The sequence below is a fragment of the Nannospalax galili genome, unplaced genomic scaffold, assembly GCF_000622305.1.
Source record: "Nannospalax galili isolate Female #2095 unplaced genomic scaffold, S.galili_v1.0 scaffold719, whole genome shotgun sequence".
NCBI lineage: Eukaryota > Metazoa > Chordata > Mammalia > Rodentia > Spalacidae > Nannospalax > Nannospalax galili.
In genome coordinates, this window is record NW_008341883.1 from 353,087 (window position 1) to 374,910 (window position 21,824).

The 21,824-nt window shown below is 40.1% G+C and overlaps 1 protein-coding gene across 1 annotated transcript in view; it reads left to right on the plus strand.

Moving 5' to 3' along the window:
• Crppa (CDP-L-ribitol pyrophosphorylase A) overlaps positions 1 to 21,824 on the plus strand; it is a gene marked incomplete at its 3' end in the record, with an annotated part of 84,643 nt that overhangs the window by 34,738 nt on the left and 28,081 nt on the right. The gene's annotated exons all lie outside the window — the stretch shown is intronic.

Sequence of the window (21,824 nt, forward strand, 5' to 3'; positions counted from 1 at the left end):
TATTCTACAATAGAGATTAAGAAGATATATTTTCTTTTTAAAAGACATTGCTTACTTAATTTTGAGAGAATAAATGTCCTTGAACACAATACCCTTCTCAGTTTTCAAAGATTCTTGCTAGGCCTCTGGATATTGAAATGAGACAATTAAAAGAATGTAATAGGAGTTTTCATTCATAACACATACCCTGCCCATATCCCACATGGATTAAAATGAATAAGTCTGTATTTGATATTGTCAATCTATTTGAGATTCTGCTGCTGAGTTTACAATTAGCCACTGAAAAAGATGGGATTTTCTGTAAAGTGTCTTGCCTTTGTCCCCTGAGCATTAATCACCAGAAGTTTTATTCCCATTTTTACATTCTCATTCCTTGTTCTTTTTGTTTGCATCCTGGCTCTTTCAGTGAGGATGAAATAGGACAGTACCAAGTGTTTATCTGGGTCTGGATCTGACCTCCCCACCCCGATTCAGTTTTTGTGGGGACTGATGTTCCCAGTCTCATAAAAAAGAGTTTAAGAATTAACCTTGTGTTGCCACTGGGGGACCTGCAAGGGTGTTAGGGAGAAATAGGACATGTGGAAAGAGACAGTGAAAAGATCTTTAGGGAGAGTGAGTGAAAGGAATGAAGAGGGAAAAAACAGAAGAAATGACTAGGTGTTAAATGATGAAACATTCTGAATCAAAAGGGATGGCTTTTCATGTTAAAGTATCTGTAAACCGTTACCTTGTTCCACATAAATGCCAGTCCTAAGTCATGGTAGCAATTGGTATATGTAAGCTGTGAACTTACATATGACTTGCATCTTTGCTACTTCACAACAGAAGCCCAGTTGGTTCACAGTCTCGCTGGTATGCTTGAAGCTGAGCAATTTCCAAAGTCACACTTTTCTCAGATTCTTATATTTCTCATGGGTTTTTGTTCTTTCCCTTCCTACTTTTTTTTCCTAATAGTTATTCTACTAGTTGCACTTACTTAGCCATGTGATTTTCTTGATCATATTTTTGAGAAATTCAAAAAGATGATGAAAAATAGTCTGTGGCTTTCACTGGGATCTTCTTTAAGCATCACAATTTCCAGCTAGACAAATTTGTACTCATTAGGCTAAAGCCATAAGTTATTTTTGTCTCTTACTCAGTTCTAGCATATTATGATGTATTTTTTTTAACTTTTGAAAAAATTTTATTTATTATTTTTATGTGTATGTGTGTGTTGCCCGCATGTAGGTGAGCGCACCTGTCTTGTCCAGTGCCTGTGGAGGACAGAAGAGGCTGTCAGATCCCCTGAGACTGGAGTTATGGACAGTTGTTAGTTGCCATGTGGGTGCTGGGATTCAAACCTGGGTCTTCTGCAAGAACAGCCAGTATTCTTAACCACTGAGCCATCTCTCCAGCCCCTATTATGATGTATTTATAATGATCTGTTTAAGCTTAGTTATAGGCCTTTATTGGTAGTTCTAGGTTCAACATGACTACTATAGCTTTTAGCATTTCACTTTCCATCTTTGTCAGTCTGATGAATTTATATTTATTTCTGTGTTTCAATTGATTTCACTGAGAAGGAAGATGAAGCTTTCTGCATACTGTTTCACTTTTCTTTGTTGCTTATGCTCTGAATATGTGTCCCCAACTGAAATTTATATATGGAAACCTAGGCCCTAAGGTCACCACTCCATCCTGAAAAGTGGGATTGGTATAGTTATTGAAAGAGACCAGAGGGAGCTTATTTACCCCTTCCACTATAAGGGCACAGAAAGAAAACATCTATGTGATTAGATTGTCAGTGTGAAACAGGCTCCTGCTAGATGCACTCTGCTGGCAATGTGACTTTTCAGCTTCTAGAATTGTGAATAATAATTTTATTGGTTATAAATTACCCTGTCTGAGTTATTTTATCAGCTTGACTGGACTTAGAACACTTGCTGCCAATCTCATTAATGTTGCTAATTAATATTTCTTGTTCATTTTTGTTTTGGATATCTTTCTTATTGCCATAATGCAGTTTCTTCTGTAGCCTAGATATTCTTGATCCCTTTCTGGTTTTACTTGTCACATATATACCTTCTCTTAACCTGTCAGCACAGTCTTTAATATACTTCATTTCAGTGCAGCCAGATCTTGTCACTTTCAGGTCTTTAAGTATCCTGCATGTGGCAGTATATTTTATTCTACTGCTTTTCCTTTTCATTTAACACTTAAATCTTTAGTGTAGTTGGACGCCATTTGAAAATGTTCTGTAATTTAGGTCTCCTGTTTTTTACTTCCCCCTTTTCCTTTCCTAACCTTTTTCTAGTACCATTTACTAATCATCCATCCTTAGGAATTTGTGCCTCTATTATATTGCTAATCTGCAGATTTAGTTTGGGATTTATTATTCATTGATTTCTGTGAAGCCAACACATTTTAATTTTCTTATAAAAATTGTCTTTTTAGCTGGGCTTGGTGGTGCACTCCTTTAATCCCAGCACTTGGGAAGCAGAGGCAGGTGGATCTCTATGAGTTCAAGGCCAGCCTGGTCTACATGGTGAGTTCCAGGACAGCTGGGGCTACAGGGAGACCCTGTCTCAAAAAGACCAAAAAAAAAAAAAAAAACCCAACAGCAACAACAACAACATAGACTCCCTAGGAAATAGAGCCTTAGGCAAGCTTAAATGCTGATGCAAGAGATACATTCCCAGTCTAGCCATTGCCTCTGGAGCGCATGCACAGCTGGTTGCTTCATCTCATGTGACATTTCCAGATAGTCTAATCAGAACAGCAGATTTCATCTGCCTCTTGCTTAGTGCTATTCCCACAGAGAGTGAAACCCTGCTTCCATCACTGAGTCCTTTTGATAGCAAGGGAAGGCAAAGACAGGTACCATGGTGCCTTATTTGTGTCCAGAGTAACCCCAGAGAGGAATCAGAGACAAAGGCACATGCCCTTGGTTACAGGACTGCAACATATGTGCTATCTAGCCCTGGCTCTGGAGCATAGGATTGAGAAACAGGAGAGGCCCAGAGAATTGGAGGTGGGGCTTGTGATATGACTGGCACATCATGCATTGGCTTTTATTACTTTGCTTCAAGTAAGGTACTTTAAGCTAAATTTCTTATGTTTGGATGTTTTTTCTTCTGTTCACTGGAATTATAAACTTGGGGATTAAATTGGTATTCTTAAATTTTAGCTTGTTTGTGAACATACAGCTCATTTATTCAGAACTTTCCTATCCTTTGAAGGGCATTTACTTCATGTGTTGTGCATATTCTTAGTAATTTCTTGTTAAGATATTTGTTTCTTATACTTAACTGATATTTACTGTTACGTGTTTGTTTTCCTTTAGTATATTGAATTTATAGCTGGGAACATTGTAGAAAAGTTGGCATGAAGTTTATAATTAAGTTCTAAGGAGAGAGTGGCATGTAGTGTCCACCTTGGTGCTTTAGTGAAGACCTCAGTGTGGTTTGTGAAACAGAAAATCTAGTCATAGTCTAAAATGCATCATTGTGCACATTTAAACGTTAGGATCATTTTATAGCATGCCTTTAAAGATGTGATTTCTTCCCCCCTTATGTGCTATGGAGTAGAAAATGGTACTTACTGTAGGACCCTTAGAGAACACTACCACCAAAGTTTTAGATTTTACCCTAGCTTCTATTCTTTAGGGACTAAATCATAATAAGGTATGAACATATTTCTTGAGAAGATTAAACTGATTAAAAAAGTCCAATGTGGATGCAGTGTAGTTGCAAATGTGTGGACAAACAATAGACAATAAAAGAGGAGGTTCAAAGAGGCTTTAGGCTCCAAACCTAGGGAGAGGAAAACAAAAGTGTTTTTCTTTCTTCTTGTGGTTTGTCCTGAGTTCATAACATTGTACCAGATAAAATAGGATCCTGAGAAAGGTTTTTGAGTTGGAAGATTATTTGTAATCTCTTGTGCTTTTCTGGTAAGAGTGGTAAGGGTGGGGATGGAAGGTGGGAGAAGATTCATGCAACGAGAGTGCTTCCTCTGCCACAGAGGCAGAGGGCCTCTTGGCACTGTTAAGGGCTTTTTGTTTTATCTTTCACAATCCTGACCTCTTGTTACAGAATTTGGCAAGAAAGGCTCCCTCTTTAAATGATAGAAATGAACTTTAAGACACAGTAGCTCCCTTTCCTCACCTTTCCCTGCTGGATTCTGCCTCTCAAGTCAAGTGTTGACTTCTGGTGGGGCAGGCATCATGGGAAAATTTGGAAAGTTACACAGGAGGGAGATGAAGAATTAACAAAACTGAGAGTCAAATTGCTGGTTTTGTGTATGGTGGGAGGTAGCAGGCACTAGTTTCCAGGTAGTCCTCCGACATTCTGCTCAGTGTCAGACCAAGTGATGAAGCAATATGATTATAGTACCTGTGGTCACATCTCAAAGCACTTGTGTATGAGCACAGACATCCACTATTCAGAAGGAAGAAATGAAATTCAAAATGAAAACTCATCGATTGACTTTAATACTGGCTGAAATCCTGGTGGTGTAGTGGATGAATGGGTAGCTCCTGGCAACCCCGGTCAGTTCTTTTTAAGGTGGCTTGTCTAGTGTATATATTAGTATATTGAGTACTTTATGGCCTGAACAAACCTATTTCATAAGCAGATCTGAGAACTTCAGTTCCTTACATTTTGGGTTCCTTTATTTTAGAAATTATAGTATGATGGAGCAAGTATGGTAAGACTGGGGATATAGATTATCACAAAGGAATAGATGTTTTAAAATCAATTTTATTCGTACCTTTGTCACTTTTTTAGGCAGATGAATGGATTCTTCTCTGTGTTTACCTGAATATATGCTCTTCATCTGTGACAGATGTTGCTGTGCCAATTTGATTAAACCGGGAATTATTTTTCTGGGTTAAACTGACTAAAAGAGCAATGTGAATAAGATTAGGATGGATGGAACAAAGCAGGCGTCGTTCACCAAGGCCTCATTTTGCTGTCAGGCAGGGCGATCAGTGGGCACAAAAGTTGTTCCCGGGTTTCAGTCCCTTCTTGCCTTTGATGGTCCATCATTGAGGGTATCTTATAATTTCTTACACTGATGACCATTAGTAGTGACCACTGGGCTGAGGATCCACAGAAGCAGTGACTGGACACAGGCACTTGCTTTCCATAGACTTCTTGATTTCCCTCACAGTCCTCCTCCTGTAGCTGTTGTGCTAGGCTGGGCAGACTCAGTGGTCAGTGATCCCTTCTCCAACCTTTCTTCCTGTCTTTCCCTTACTCACCTTACCAGCTCTGTAAGATTTAATCTGGATGATGTTTTGTCACATATTGCTTACAGTGATCCTGTGTCCCACACTGCTTACTATTTAATTAAAGCATGGAGAATGGACTATTCTCATAAATCTGCTTAGATGTTACACAAGCAACTCTTACTGTTTCTATTTTTTTTTCGTTATTTTGTTTTCTTGCCTTGTTTAAAAATGCATATACCTTTTAAAGATGCACATGTGTCTTATAAGGTTGTAATTTTCTAAGCTGTTTGATGCCAAAGCTGTTTGAGTTTGTAACAGGAGTTTCTTTTAGGGTGTATCACAAAGCACTAGCCATTGCCAAAATAATTAGAAGGAAAAACTTTGCTTTTAAGTGGTTTTGGCAGGAGTGTACTCTCCTGGTATATGGAAAAGCTGTATGTAATTTCTAAAAAAGATTGTCTACAAATGTTAAAGGCCATGTGTTTATGAATTCACCATATAGAAATTATCTGACTCTGAAATATATTTTGTGGGACCTATAGTCTATAAAATGGTGTTGCCTTGAAGTAATAATGCTGCTTCTTATTTTTGTTCTTATTATTTTTTACTTTTATAATGTTGGCAACTGAACCTAGAGCCTAATGCAGTTTTGCAGCCCTGAATCATGACCCCAGTTCTAATATTATAGACTTCTGATGAATAAGCATTTCATGTTTTCTATATACATGATTCCAAAGTCAATGTCATTGTTTTAGTGACACTATTACTTATGGATATTAGCATTTTGAGACAGTCACTGATACTTCTGCCTGTGAGCTAGGCATGTGGTTTTGCATTAGCTGGACAATTAGTCATTTTCCCAAGCTTTTGAATCAGCTCAATTTTTTTTCCTTAAGATTTTTGAGGACTGGTAAAGATTAAAATTTTTTCCATTGAGAATATTTTGGACAGGAGTTTATTAGTGAAATTTATTTGCATTTTTCAATATCAAAATACCTACATCTCCTAAACCTCACTGTAGTTACTATGGAGCATGAAGTAGTCCCTGTGTACCGTGTTCTTTACATTACATCAAATCATTACCCAGAGTTCTGGCTTCCAGTTATGACAGAGTAGACTGTATAGCCAACCCTTAGGTGGGTAAAACTGACAGTGTAGAGGTGGGGTAACAGGCTGGTCTGATGAACATATTTTTATAAAGATAAGAGTGGCCAAGGGATACAAAAATGCAATAAATTCAACTTCTGAAGGGGACTCAAACTGACTTGCATTTATATGCCAGGCCACTTAATTTATTGACTCTCAGCTCCAAGTCCAGCAGGATTTTTCTGCTATTGCCACTCCCTGCTCTCTGCCTGCTTGTCATGTCTTCATGGGTATCTGAGTGGATTTCCACTGATCTCCACATTCTGTGCTTGCCGTCTTCCGTTTGCTGGCCTTGCAGTAGACGCTGAGTCTGTTGGTGGCATCTGCAGGTCCGTCAGCCTCAGCGTCTTTGGTCATCCAGATGTGGCTCCTAGCTTGCTAGTCCTTGTCTGTGGTTTCTGACATGTTAGCGTTGGCTTGCTGAGCTTATACCAACTCTGGAGCTGCCCAAGCTCTTAAACTTGTCCAACTTCTGGTGGGCTTCGAATCTTAGCTTTCTACCAAATACATTGCCTCATTGGCTTTGGTCCCTCAGACTGAGTACATTTTTGAGAGTTCTAATCTCCATCCCCTTACTTTCATAGCCCCATCTCCATTATTTTCTCTGCCTTCTCCCCCTACCAGGTAGCCCAAGCTGGGAATATGGACTATGTAGCACCATGTTCAGCAGTTGGAGTTGTCTTCATAGCCCCATCTCCATTATTTTCTCTGCCTTCTCCCTCTACCAGGTAGTCCAAGCTGGGAATATGGACTATGTAGCACCATGTTCAGCAGTTGGAGTTGTTTTATTTCTTCGCATTTAAACTACAAGTAGTTTTTAATACATTATGTTTAATCTCTGTATTCAAATTATTGTGCAGTCTATGACTCCTGACCGAATACCAAATGATGGCATTTTTCTTGTGCTTACTTCCCTGGCCCCATAGTGTTCTATGAAGTCAACAGGAAGTTTACATCAATTTTGACTTTAACTCACAAAGATGGGAGCCACAGGTGAGGCAGGCTGTACACATGGCTGTAGCATTCCTACAGTCCTTTCCTGGTTCCTGAACTCTGCACACAGAACAATATTCTGAGGACGCAAGGGGAAAACTACTGGAAGGTTGGGGAAGATTATCAGAAGCTTTGGCAGCTGTTCATTGGACTAGAGATTAGCCTGGAGTTCAGGTCTTGCTGGGATAAAAGGAATTTGATAAACACCTATGGGATTTATCGTTGATAATCCCAATGTATGGCACCTTAAAGACTGAAGATCATTTAGAAGTACACACAATAACATTCTGAGGACAGTAATAGGATCTAGTCTGTAAAACATCTACAGCCTAATATGTACCAGTGCATAGTTAAAATGACTTGTATTAAGAAAATTAGTCAATAGAATGATCTGGATTTTAGAAATGGCAGTACTAAACTTTTAATAAACTACCAAAAACAAAGTTGATGTAATGGATAAGATAGTAGGAATTTCAAGACAGCTATATAAAGGGTAAGAAAATAAAGGAAACCAGAACCAGATAACATCCCAAATAAAGAAGTTTAGTAGATCTATTGTTTATGATTAACAGCAAATTGAAGAATGGGATAGAAAACTTGAAGACAGCCTGGGTTCCAAGAGACCACAGTAGATGTTGCTGATTGTATTTTACCTGGATTCAGGTCCGGAACAATAGTCTTTCTGTTGTGGTCTGTGGGTGGGAACAATCAGGGGCCATCCTATATCTAAAGAGGAAAATTCCCCAGGAATTTGTGGTTATTTGTAATTCATAATAACCATTATGTTTCAAGAGAAAGAAATGTGTATCACTGAGTTTCAGTTACTTACTCATTGGAGTGATTAACTATACTTTTCAAAAACTTGCTACTTCTTCCCAAGAAAGGAGATATTTCTTTGCCAGATTATTAGGAAAGAAGCATGTAGAAATTATAAAAAAAATAGCAAAAAAAAAATCACCTGTTACAAATAATTCCTGTTTTCTTTGGTTTAGTTTGTTTAGTCTCTGTCTGGTAAAAGGTTTGCGTGTTGGTACTTCTAGATAACTATGTGAACTTAAGCTTCTTTTGAGTTTCATAGCTTTGTAGTAGGTTTGGAAATAAACTGAGATTTTTTTTTCTTCTGGTAAAATTTTGTTCATTAGTGGCTTCAATTATACTTGTCTATTTAGCATGGTTAGGATGTAGCTATTGTGCAGCTAGTAAGAGGGTGTTGCCACCACTTTAGTCCCATAATTTTATCTTTCAAAATTATGCACACATTGGCAAAGAGATTAAAAAAAGTTGCTACATTTTAGAAATGCAGTTCTTTATGGTTTAATGCTGGTAATGCTGAGTTAACTGGAGCCTCTAGCAGGTACCTGCTTAGTAAGTCATGTGTTGGTGAGTGCTCCCTTTTCTGGGGTCAACCTGGCCTCCACCGTGGTGTCGTAATACACTTATCTCAAGCCTGTTCCATCAGGGCTGTTAAGCACCCGAAGCGTTGAGGACAGCAGGTCCAAAATGCCCATTTCTATTTCTAGCTGAGTGACTCTGCACAGTGGCAGCGGCAGACTGGAATTTCTCTGGGCCTGTTTCCACATCTTTATAGGAGAGTTTTAGACGAGTTGATCTGTTAAGATCATTTGAGTTCCAACTCGATGACTCAGAAACAAGTCAGGGGCTGGATGGAGCAGCAATTATCCAGACAGCATGGAGCAGAGACTACAAGGACATCCAATGGTCATTCTGTTGGTTTCATGAGCATCATAGGCATGAGATATTAATCTAACTGAAACAGACTGTACTGCTGCACTGCTGCTATGATGCAGTTAAAGTATGCAGTGAGTTGTGGTGGTAAAGACAGTTGCCAGACGCATCACAGTGAGGATATTTTAAATTCTGTTGGCCAAGAAACAGTTGCTTTCAAAGAGATTTCATATTTGTAGACTAAAACCAGGAGGGCCAATTCAGTGGCACAGTATGTAAGCTCTAGTAATAACTTATGCTTTAGTTTAAGGAACTGAAACATATTTAAAAATTATTTGAGTTTTACTACATGGCATATTGTTTCCTTTCTCTTTTTTTTTTTAAGCACAGCAATCAATTATGAGACAGGAAAATAAGGCTGTAAATTAGCATATGATGAAAACTGTTGACAGAGAAAATGGCTGAAGCTCTCTGCTTTCCACACAAGGTCCATATGTAACAGACCACATACAGAAAGCTGACATTACAGAGTTGATCCCCAAAGCCCACCATACTAAGATATAAAAGTCCCAAAACTTTGTACAGTGTTGTACATTGAACTTCTAACCTTCCTCCCAGCCCTGGCCCACTTCTTCTCTTGGATGTGTGTTTTTTCTTAAGTTTCTGTGACTGTCCATGTGTACTGCCCAATATTTTTTGTTTGGGAATTCAAGAATCTAGATATCTGGGTGCCCTTTTGACTCTAATATCAAAAGTATTGGTTACTAAATAAAAGGAAGAAGTCTGCATTATGCAGTTTATAGCCATTTTCCCTGGGCATCAGTTACAGCTGTGGTTTGGCTGTCTCTTATATCTATGCTGCAACTTTTTTTTTTTCCTTCACTTAACTCAAAAAAAGCTTTATTTCTTTTAATACTTTTTTTTTTCCCTTAAATTGGGCTAGAGAGATGGCTTAGTGGTTAAGAGCACTGACTGATCTTGCAGAAGACCCGAGTTTGATTCCCAGCACCCACATGGCACCTAACAATCATCTATAACTCCAGTCCAACTGACACCTTCTTCTGACCTCTGTGGGCATTGCACGACATGGATGCACTTACACACAGGCAAGCAATACACTCATACACATAAAAAAATTAGAAAAATAATAAATATTAAAAATTTTTTTCCTTTTGGTCTTTTTGAGATAGGGTCTCCCTGTAGCCCTAGCTGGCCTGGATTTGCTATGGAGACCAAACTGGCCTTGAACTCACAGAGATCTGCTTGCCTGTGCCTCCTGAGTACTGGGATTAAAGGTGTGCGCCACCATGCCTGGCTAAAATTTATTTTTATTGAGCTTTTATACATTTCATATAACAGTTCTTAATCAAATTTAGACCCTGTCCCCCATCTGTGCCCTCCCCCCATCTCCCCCACTGGACCTCATGTGTCCAGCCATACATGTTAAGTCCTATTCAGTCAAGCATTTTTACCGAGATGTCCTTTGGTGCAAATTCATCAACTGGAGTCTAGTCAGCCTATTTAGAAATTGTTGGTAAGGCCTACTCTCCCTCACCCGTAGTAATCAATCTCTAATTGTTCCCGGATTAGGGCCAGTCCACCACCCATTTCCGTTGCTCCACTCTGAGCCCTTGTCTGATTGAGTTGGCTGGGTCCTGTGCTCGATGCCACCATTGCCACAGGTTCACATGTGTAAGCTTCCAGTGGCCTGAAAGCCTCTGCTTCCTTATGTTCATGGACCAACTCTGGCTCTCACAATCTTTCTGCCCTCTCTTCTGCAATGGTTCTTGAGCTGTGTGTGGGAGAGTTTTGATATAGGAGTCCTATCCAGGGACACACACTCTGCAGTCTCTTATTCTTTAAACGGTGATCAGTTGTGACCTTTTGTGTGCATCGTACTCTGTTGTATAAGAAAGTTTCACTGGTGAGAGCTGAGGGATGCACTAGGTTTCTCTCTACCCCTTGCTCTGCTGTGTTCCATGAGAATTAGGTATAGAGGTTCCATTATATGTTGCCTAGTACTGCTTTGAGCTGACTTCTGTCCCTTCCTGATAGCTGCAGGTCGGTATTGACTAGGGGCAGTGCATATGCTGTTGAGATTTATGAGGCCAAATGAAACTGATCTAAAATGGCTTCCTCACCATTGCCCCAGAGTCTACTTCCCTTGTCAGATTTCCATGGAATTTGCAATTTGTGTGAAGGGAATGGGAAAATAGTTTTTGGAATGCCCACTCTGTGGAAGGAACAGTCACTGGGAAGTGATTGTGCCATCTTTAAAACAAGAAGTCAGTATTCTTGCATGTAGTCAATGGCTAGTAAATGGCAAAGCAAGATAGAAGTTGGAACCCAATTATGATATCTGTTACATTTCCCCAGACTGAATCTAACCTCAGTAGAATTTTATTTGAACAGCAGTTTTGATCATCCATACGTATGAAGTACAACTGCTTTGTCAAATATGTTTTTGATAAGGTCTGGTAACCCAGTGTAACCAGCTGTGAAGAGGATTTTCCTCAGCAGGTCAGGGGAGATACTTAACATTCATAAACTCACACAATGTCTTTTGTTTTATCTGGTTTTCATCTTTCCGGGTCAACTTCATGGTTCAGTACTGATGTTGAGTGCATTTTTGGTCGTCACGTCTTAGGGGAGATAAATTTATTTGGAATAGAAGAAATAAAACAGATGACTATTTTCTGATGGCTGCAGTTTAGTGAGGAAGCTCAGGAAATCTCCTATTAAATATATGTGCTTAATAACATTAAATTCCTTTCTTGAGAACACACCCTTTGTCCAACCACAATGGTCTCTAGGGTAAACAGAAAACTTCAAGGGGAAAAAAAAAACAACAACCATATTCACCATTTCTCAGAATAACTGAAAACACGAACTTTATTTTTTTCTTTTCCCCTAAGGTAATTTCAAATTTCTTTGTTAAGTTAAAAAAAAAATAGAGTAAATATCCAAAAGGCAGATAGGTTACATCATTCCACACAGTCAGTGTGTTCCCTACCACAGGACCGTAAATGGAATTAAGAGTATCAGGAAGTCACTTAGACCTTCTTCCTTTCATTATTTTAATGCCGGCTGGTCTACTTACCACATTCCTCGTTCAGATGGGATGTAGAATGTACAAATGCTCTTTGTTTTCAACCATAATATAAGTCATCATGTTATATCGTGTCCTTTATACAAAAAGCGCTGTAACATTGTCGGGGGAAAGCTGAACTGTAAATTGAGTGCTGCATATTAAACTTTAGTTTCTATTTGTGCCTTTATTAATGTAGAGAAAGAATTTATTGAGTTATTTTCTGTCAATACAATGTTCTCGGCATCAAATCTTTGCTAAGAAGTTACCACTATGATTTTCTTTGCCTAAAATGTAAGCTGTCAATATTTTTGGCAAGATATTTCTGTTAAAACTGAATTTAATTTGGTGAGCTTTATTATAATCAAGTTTCAATTATAGTAAAAATCATTGTATTTTTCTGGTAGGTTGTTTGTTTTTTTCCTTTTTTAGATTTTATTTATGTATTTATTTAGAAATAGAAACAGAGACAGTTTATTAAGTAAAGGAACACACTCCTGAGATGAGGAAAAAGACCAAAGGCCCTGGGCTCCATGATAGATTTTGTTTTTGATTGACAAGAGTCAACATGTAATAACCCCAAATGTGTATTATTTCTTTTAAATAACATTTTAAATTTATTCTTTGAAGATTTCATGCATTTATACAGTAAATTTGATCCTATTCATCTACCACTACCGAACTCCAGCTTCTCACAGTGCCCCATCCCATCTGTGTCTGCCCCAACTTTGTGTTCTCTTTATTTTGTGTGTTTCCAATAATCTCCAGAGTCCAGTTAGTACTGCCCAAATGTCTATGGGTATGAGGCCATATGCTGGGGTATAGGCAACCCACCAGCAGCCATATCCCCCAAGTGACACTTTCCTCCTTCAGCAGCTGTTAACTGCCAGTGACTTCTCTGACAAGAGGGAAGCTTCTGGGACCTCTTTCTCACTCATGCTGGATTTTTTCATTTTTTAAATTTAAGGTTTGTGAATTTCATACAATATAGCTTGATGGCATTTAGATTTGCTCATCTTTCTGCTCATCTTTCCACTGCCCCCCTCCATCTCTTCCACTGCCCCCATCCAATATATATGTTCTATAAAGTATGAGTTGTGTCCCCTAGTGTGCTTCAGTATGGATCCATCTACCGGGACCACCAAGAGTCCCATCCCTATAAGATAATGTCTTTCCCCCTCCCAGCAGCCATCAGTTGCCAAAAGTTCTTTAGGCTGGGTTAGAATTTCTTATCCCGTCCCTTGTCTATGCTGGGATTTTGTCTGATTTGAGCCTGTATAGGACTTGTGCATGTTGTCACCATTGCTGTGAGTTCATATGAGTAACTGACAAGTTAACTGGAATACTCTGTTACCTTATGGTCGTACACCACCTCTGGCTCTTACAATCTTTCTGCCTCCTCTTCTGCAATGATCCCTGAACCTTGGGGGGCAGAGGTTTGAATAGCTGTCTTATTCAGGGATAAACACTCTATAGCCTCTTGTTCCCTGAACATTGCCTCATTATGGATCTCTGTGTTAATCACCATCTGCTGCATAAGGAAACTTCTCTCATGAGAGTTAAGAGATGCATTAATTCTACATATAGAGGTTGCATTGAAGATGTGTCAATGAGGGTTAAACTTCTCACAGACACATATTCTCTGCTGTTTGACCAGTTCTGGAATTCTATAATAGTCTCTATCTGTTTCAAAAAGAAGCTGCTTTAATGAGGGGGTGAAAGGTACACTTGTGTGTAAATTTAAGAGTATATATTTAGAATATCGAAATTACATTGGTCCAGGGATGTGGCAAAAGTAGGTGTTTCTCTAGGATCCATGACCTCTCTAGCTGTGTATATTTAGCTGTGTTTACAGTACCACATGTGTTCCCGCACACTGAGTGGGTCTTAATTCCAACTAGACAGCTGTTGATTACTCCCTAGATAAAAGTGTCGCTACTACATCAATAGCAATAGTTTGCTGGGCCAGTCATTGTTGTTTATTAGGCTTCACAGATGGGTAGGGCTGTTGATTGATTTTCTCCCTTGGCAGCTTATATAGTGTCCTCTGACACCAAGAAAGCTAGTTTGCAGGGAGGAGGCTTTCTGGTCAGTTCTAGCTTGATCGCTTCAAGTCCTGTGTCTGAAGTGTGGCCTGTCTTCAGCAATAGGGTCTTACCTTCAAGCAGTCAGGCTGTGGCACTAGCTTGTGTTATTTTGGGAGTCTCTAGGATCAACAACTCAAAGGGAAGTTTCTTCTTCTGCCCTGTATTGTTTTTTTTTTTTTTTTTAAATAGCTTTCAGCTACCACATGTACTCATAGATTTATTGTGTGTGCATTTTTCATTAGGGCTTTGAATTAATACATTTCTGTCTTCTTTAAAAAATATCTAAGCATTATTTATCTCACCTCTCACTCTCCTGTAACCTACCCTACTCCCTCCCCAGGTAAAGCCCCCACCCCTTTTCTCATTTTCCCCTTTATAACCTTCCCTACTATCTTCATCTCTTGGTTCATTTCTAACTTTTTTATAAATCCCCGTGGTTTATTTCTGTTTTCCTGACTCCTGTGGTTACATCAGTATGTATACTCACATTTAGGCATTTGGAGCTGAGATCCTCAGATGAGAGAGAACATATGTCACTTGTCTTTCTGAGTCTGTGTTACTTCACTTAGTATAACAATTATTTTAAAAATTTCTTTTTCCATCCATTTTCCTGGATGTTTATTAATTTTTTTTTTTTTTTTTTTTTTTTTTTTTTTTTGAGACAGGGTCTCCCTGTAGCCCCAACTGTCCTGGAACTCACTTTGTATGCCAGGCTGGCCTGGATCTAAGAGAGCTCCGCCTGCCTCTGCTTCCCCTGTGCTGGGGTTAAAGGCATGTGCCACCAAGCCTGGCTTCATGCTGGAATTTTGATTGGTTTTATCTTGTGCAGGTAATCACAGCTACTGTGTACAACAGCCAAGTCATGTCAAGATGTTAGCATTTTACAGCTCTTCTCCCCATCTTCCAACTATTATATTCCTTCCACCCCCTCTTCTACAATGTTCCCTGAGCCTTGGAATTAGGGAGGTTGATAGGGATGATTTATCCACAGTTTAGCATTCAATTATTTATAGTGAACATTTTGACCAGTTAATGAGTTTTTACTTAAACCACTACCCATTGCAAAAATAAGCTTCTCTGACTAAAGTTGTGAGCAACACAAATCTATGAGTTTAAACCAATATTTACAAAGCAGTTTGATAGCACTACAGTTTAGCAAAATAACAACAGTAGAGTCTGCCCTAGATCCGTGATCTTCCCAGTCATAGGGTTTTGACTGGATTTACCAGGCATGAAATTCTTTCTGTGGAGCAAGCATCTTGATAGCCAATTAGAAGATGGTTGGTTACCTCTATAACTGTCATGCATTATTGTAAGCATATCTTGCCAGGCAGATCAGTATTACAGCACTGCAGTTTCCAGCACTGGGTGAGGTCTTTGCTGTCTTTTCTTCCCAGCAGCCTGCATCCGACCTTCTGGCACTATGTAAGCTAGCCAGCAGGGGGACAGTTTCATGATCAATGGAAGCTGATTTCTATATGATCTTTACCATCTGTGTGTGGTATCTTCAGTAATAGGGTCTTACTGTTTACTATTTACTTATGGTGAGCAACCAAAAGCAATAACAATAATCCATGTTGTTCTGGGTGCCTCTGGGCCTCTCTCCTTGACTAGTAACTCATAGGGAGGTGTTATATGCCTGGTACAGAGATTTTTGTTTACTAAGCCATGCCTTTTGGAAGCAGCATTGTTCACACATGTAAGGTACTTCTTTATAGACTCCTTTAAAAATATTTTTAAATTAGCTTACAAACTAGTAGATTTCCGTAAGATCTTTTCATATATCCATAGTTCGGCTGAACAACCCCCTGTCTTCCTCTTTCCTCAACCCCCTAATCCCACTTAAATCTTTAACCCTGAGAATTCCCCCACCCTCTATATCCATGTTAACTGTGTTTTACTATCACTCTGGTTAAGATTTTTTCCTTAGTTGGAAGATTGTAGGTTTCCATACACCACTATAGTTTTTTTCATGCACCCTTCATTTTGGTTATGTCTTCCACCACTCCCTCATCTCCCCACTACCTCATGCCCTTCACACTTAAATGTTCCACCCCCAGTATTTTCCCTCTCTGAATTTGCTTATTTTTTACTATTTTCCCCTCCCTAAATACTTTGACTCCTAGTGTATGTATCTTTTCTTTTGAGCACATTTAAAGTGCTTTATTATTTTGAAACATATACATATATACTTTTTTATTTATTATTTTTTATTTTATATGTCTGCATTTATTGCCTGCATGTAGGTAAGTGCACCCATGTCATGCAATACCTGTGGAGGTCAGAAGAGGCTGTTGGATCCCCTGAGACTGGAGTTATGGACAGTTGTTAGCTGCCATGTGGGTGTTCCTGGGTCTTCTGCAAGAACAGCTAGTGTTCTTAACCACTGAGCCATCGCTATAGCCCCTGAAGTATATATTTTTATCTGTAGTGCCATGCTTTACAGTGGACCACGGGAAATTTTCCTTTTGTTTACTGAAACTTTATATCCTTTGACCACTTGTCCCTTTTGATCTAGCAGATCCGATGGTACTTGAGATGTCGCTGACATATGGAGATGCTGTTTGGAGTTTCTGGTAGGCATTTGTAGGTGAATCCCAACAGAGACCTTTGGGATTTTGGAGCAAGGCTCAATCATCATCAGCAGACAACTATCCTTCCTTTGAGAGATAGCTCTTGACCTGCTGTTGGGCCTTAGTGGAAACTGACAGTGTGTCACCAAGTTATTATTCGACCTGAGTTCATCATGAACTGGGTGTTATCTGGCCAGCCAAGCCACAAAGTAGCATGTGCACAGCAGCAGTCCATCATCAAATGAAAGTGATATATACATGATCAGATCTGAGCTGGACCTGAGGGCACAAGGAAGTTACATGAAGAAGTGGTCCAAATGCCTCTCTCCATCCATTCCTATCATAGGTCAATGGGCCCATGAACAAAGTGGCCATGGTGGCAGAGATGGAGGTTATGCATGGGCTCGACATCATGGTCTTCCATTTAGTAAGGCTGACTTGGTTACAGCTGCTGCTGAGTGCCAAATCTACCAATAGTAGAGACAAACAATGAGTCCCTGATATGCCACCATCCTTTAGGGTGACCAGCCTGCAACCTGGTGGCAGGTTGACAACATTGGACCACTTCCATCATGGAAAGGGCAGCATTTTGTCCTTACTGGAATGGATACTTATTCTGGCTACAGGTTTGCCTTTCCTGCATGTAATGCTTCTGCCAAAACAACCATCTGTGGATTTGCAGAATGTCTTATCCACTGTCGTGGTTTTCACCCAGCATTGTTTCTGATCAGGGAACCCATCTCACAGCTAAGGAAATTGGCAGGGGGCTCCTGTTCATGGAATTCACTGGTTTTATTATGTCCCCCACCTTCCTGAAGTAGATGGCTTGATACAATGGTGGAATAGATGACTTTTTTTCTCAATATATATATTTTTATTGAATTTTTATGCATTTCATACAATACATCTTAATCATATTTAGACTCCCTCACCCACCTGGGGCTCAGGGAAGAGGGAGTAGAACGATTGTTAGAGCCAGAGGTAGTGGATGACCACAAGGAAACAGTTTTCTAGGCTTCTGGGAACTTACTTATGTGAACTTACATCAATGGTGACAACATGCACAAGACCCTTGGAAAAGCATTTTAAAGACACAGTTTAAAGTATCAGTTGGGTGGTAATAGCCTGGAGAACTGGGGCAGGATTCTCCTGAAAATTGTGAATGCTTTGAATCAGCATCCAATGTATGGCACTGCTCTCTTATAGCCAGGGTTCACAGGTCCAGGAATCAAGGGGTGGAAATGAGAATGGTACCACTCACTATCACCCCTAGTGACCCACTAGAAAAATTTAGGTTTCCTGTTCCTTTAACCTTATGCTCTGCTGGCCTAGAAATTTTGGTTCCTGAGGTGAGAGTGCTTCTACCAGAAGATACAACAAACATTCCATAAAGGTAGAAGCTAATTTTCGTGAGCCTTAGGTGTAGAGGCTGCATTGTAGATGTGCTGTGTAGATGAACTTGCACTGAGGGACATCTGGGGACACTAACTTGACACAATGGGCCTTAAGACAAATGACAGAATATATGAATTCCAGTGGCAGGCTATGGGAGGATGCCAGTGGTGAAGGGAGTATAAAGATGATTAAGATTGATTGAGATGTTCTGTATGAAATATACAAAAATTCAATTTAAAAAAGTAAAAGCTAAGACTCCCCCCTGACCACTTTGAGCTTCTGATGCCCTTAACTCAACAGGCTAAGAAAGAAAATAATATTAGGAGGGGTGACTGATCCGGACTGCCAGGGGGGAATTAGATTGCTTTTCTACAATGGAAGTGAGGAAGGATGTGTCTGGAGTGTAGGAGATCCTTTAGGGCATCTTTTGGTATTTCTGTGTCCTGTGATTAAGGCGAATGGGAAATTGCAACAACCCGGCTGTTTAGGCGGAATGACAAATGGCTTAGACCCTTCAGGGAAGAAGGTATGGGTTGCCCCTCCAGGTATGGAACCAAGACCTCTTGAGGGGCTTGTTCAGCATAGAGGAAATACTGAATGGGAAGTAGAGAAAGGTAGTCATACCAGCTAAAGCCTCATGGTCAGTTGCAGAAAAAAAGATTATAATTGACATGAGTATTTGTCATATTTTATTGGGAACATATTTGTATATTATATATCAATATATTAAGCAGATAGTTGTGTTTTATTTCCTTTCTTTGTCATGTAATATTAATTGAGATACTATCAGTGATTAAGTGTTGTGATTCTATATTATCATTTTTGTTATGATACATTAAAAGACTAAGCATTCATCAAAGGACTTCCCCACCTATTCTAAATAAATGTAATGTATTTGCAGTCATACGTGTAATAGTCGTATCATGTTGGGTAGAATTATGACCTTGTTATTGTTTTTATTCAGAAATTATGCATGATATAAGGACATGTGTTTGGGTGTCAGGTTGACAAGGGGTGGACTTGGGATAGCTAATCCTGGTTGTCAACTTGACTGAATCTGGAATCAACTAAAATGTAAGCTGCTGGACACTTCTATGGACTTTCTTGGTCAGATTATTTTAAGTGGGAAGACCCACCCAAAACATGTGTAACACCTTCTGTAACAGCCCAGATAAAAGAACGTGGAAGAAGGAAACATTTGCTTTCATGCCTGATTGCCTTAATTCTTGCTGGCTGATTCATCTGTCCTGTTGCTACTGTGTTTCTTTCCTGATAATTAGAACCCACTTCTTTGGGTTTCAAACATAAACTGAAGACCAAGCTCCCTGATAATATCCTAGTCTCTTAGCACCAGATTGGGATTCCTGTGACATCCAGCTTCTTAGACTAAAGAGCTATTGATTCTTGGCCTCTCCAGTGTGACATAGGTATAGTTGGACTACCCAGACCATACTGTGTAAGCTAATCTAATAGATCCCACTTAATATATGTTTGTTCTATTGGTTCTGTTCCTCTATAGAGCCCTTACTAAATCAAATTGGAAGTATAAGATTTTTGTCATGGTATTTATTACAGCAACATAAAACAAACCACAACAGTTGCTGAGATGAACTTGATCCTGTTTTCTGGGAGGATGGTGAAAGCATTCAGAACCTCCAGGAGCAGAGAGCAACATTGAGCCCTGATATGGCACCATTCTTTAGGGTAGCTAGCTAATGATCTGGTGCCAGGTTGGCTTTGTTGGACCACTTCCATTGTGGTAAGGGCAGCATTAGCTTGGTAAACCATTGAATGCTCAGAGCTTAATGGGCCATTCTGTGGGAGCCTGGAAGATAAGTATTCTGAGTAAATTACATAGCCTGGCTTGTGAAGTTTCAGAGGGGAGCAAAGACTATCATGGCTGTTCATGAGATATTTTGGATTAAGAATCTATGGTTGCTCGTCAGTTGAGGCTGAAGAATCGGCTGCAATGAACAAGAGCCTCACTGAAATGAACCTTTTATGCTTTACTGGATTGGATGCTGGTCAACTGGGTCTTGTGTGGCAGATTTTTTTTTTCCTCATAGGTGTACTTGCCCAAGAAAAGAACTCATAACAGATCAAAGTAATGATAGCACCAAAGTCCAGTTTGTTGAACTAATGGTTTTTTATTGGGGTCATTAGCAGGAGCATGGGTGAGGAGCAGGGATGACTCAGCAAAGCAGTGGTATCACCAAAAGCCACTCCAACAGATGTGAGGACTCCTGAAAGCTGAAATCCAGAGCGCTCTGCACGACTTCAGGCAGCTTAACAGACCCAAGAAATCCCTTCTTTGCTGCCTGGCTGGTCAAAGTCTTCCCCTTCCCAGCAGTCCCTTACAAAGTCAACAGGGGTCTTTGAGAATCTTCCAAGTTTCCATTTTCCCAGACATGTGACCATTTTGTTTACTTCCAAATTCTCATGAGCCTTCCTTTCCCTCCTTTTTCAACTGAGGGGAAACTGCTATGTAACAGGGCTGAAAAATTAGCTATGATTAATAAGAGATCAGCAACACCAAGGTGAAATCTTCTATTAATAGGAACATGTTTCCTCAGGGACACCGAAGTTGTATTGTCTGTTCTAGTTAGTTTCTCCATTGCTGTGACAAAACACTCTGACCAGTACCAACTTGGGGAGGAAAGGGTTTCTTTGTCTTACATCTCCCCGGTCACCGTTCATCACTGAGGGAGCCCAAGGTAGGAACTCAGGGCAGGAATCTGGAGGCAGGAGCTGAAGCACAGGCCACGGAGAAATGGTGCTTACTGGCTTGCTCCCCTGGCCCATACTCAGCCTGCTTTCTTATACAACATCGGCCCACCCGCTCAGGGGTGGCACCACCCAGAGTGGGCTGGGCCCTCCCACATCACGCAGTAATCAAGACGATGTACCACAGACATGGTCACAGGCCAGTCCAATGCCAATTCCCTAATTGAGGCTTTGTCAACCCAGGTGTGTCAAATTGACACTAAAGTTATCCAGCACAATAGACTCCTTGTCCACCTGACACACAAACACAACACTATTAAACCATTACCTTTCCATTGCTTGTCCCCAAGGTACTATGATAACAATATCACAACATAAGACAGTATAACCTTAAAAGCCCCACCGTCCTTAAATATATCCAAACACTTAAAAGTTCACAGTCTCTTTTAAAAGTCTCTTAACTGTGGGCTCCTGTAAAATCCAAAACAAGTACTGTCTTATTTCAAAGGGAAGAATCAGGCACACCTAAGCAAAATCAAAGTCCAGCAGCATAGCTCAAGGCTGGACATCTGGGATTCACTCACAATCGTCTGGGCTTCAAAGGGTTTTGGCAGCTCCACTTCTCTGACTCTGCTGTCCACAGCTCACATAGCTCATTGCGCAGACCCATGCTGCCCTTGATGGTTGTCCCATGGTTCTGGCATCTCTAAAAATCTGGGGTCTCCACTGAAACGGCAGATTCACCAATGGCCTCTTCTGGCCTCTTGGGGTGCAACACCTCAGATTCATTCCATGGCCCCTCCAATCCTGGGGTCTTCACTGCACCTGGAGCTGCAACTTCACCAGTGACCTTTCCTGGACTCTCAGGGTGTCAAGCCTCAGTTGCTCTTTGTGACCCCTTCACACTTTCAACACCAGAACCA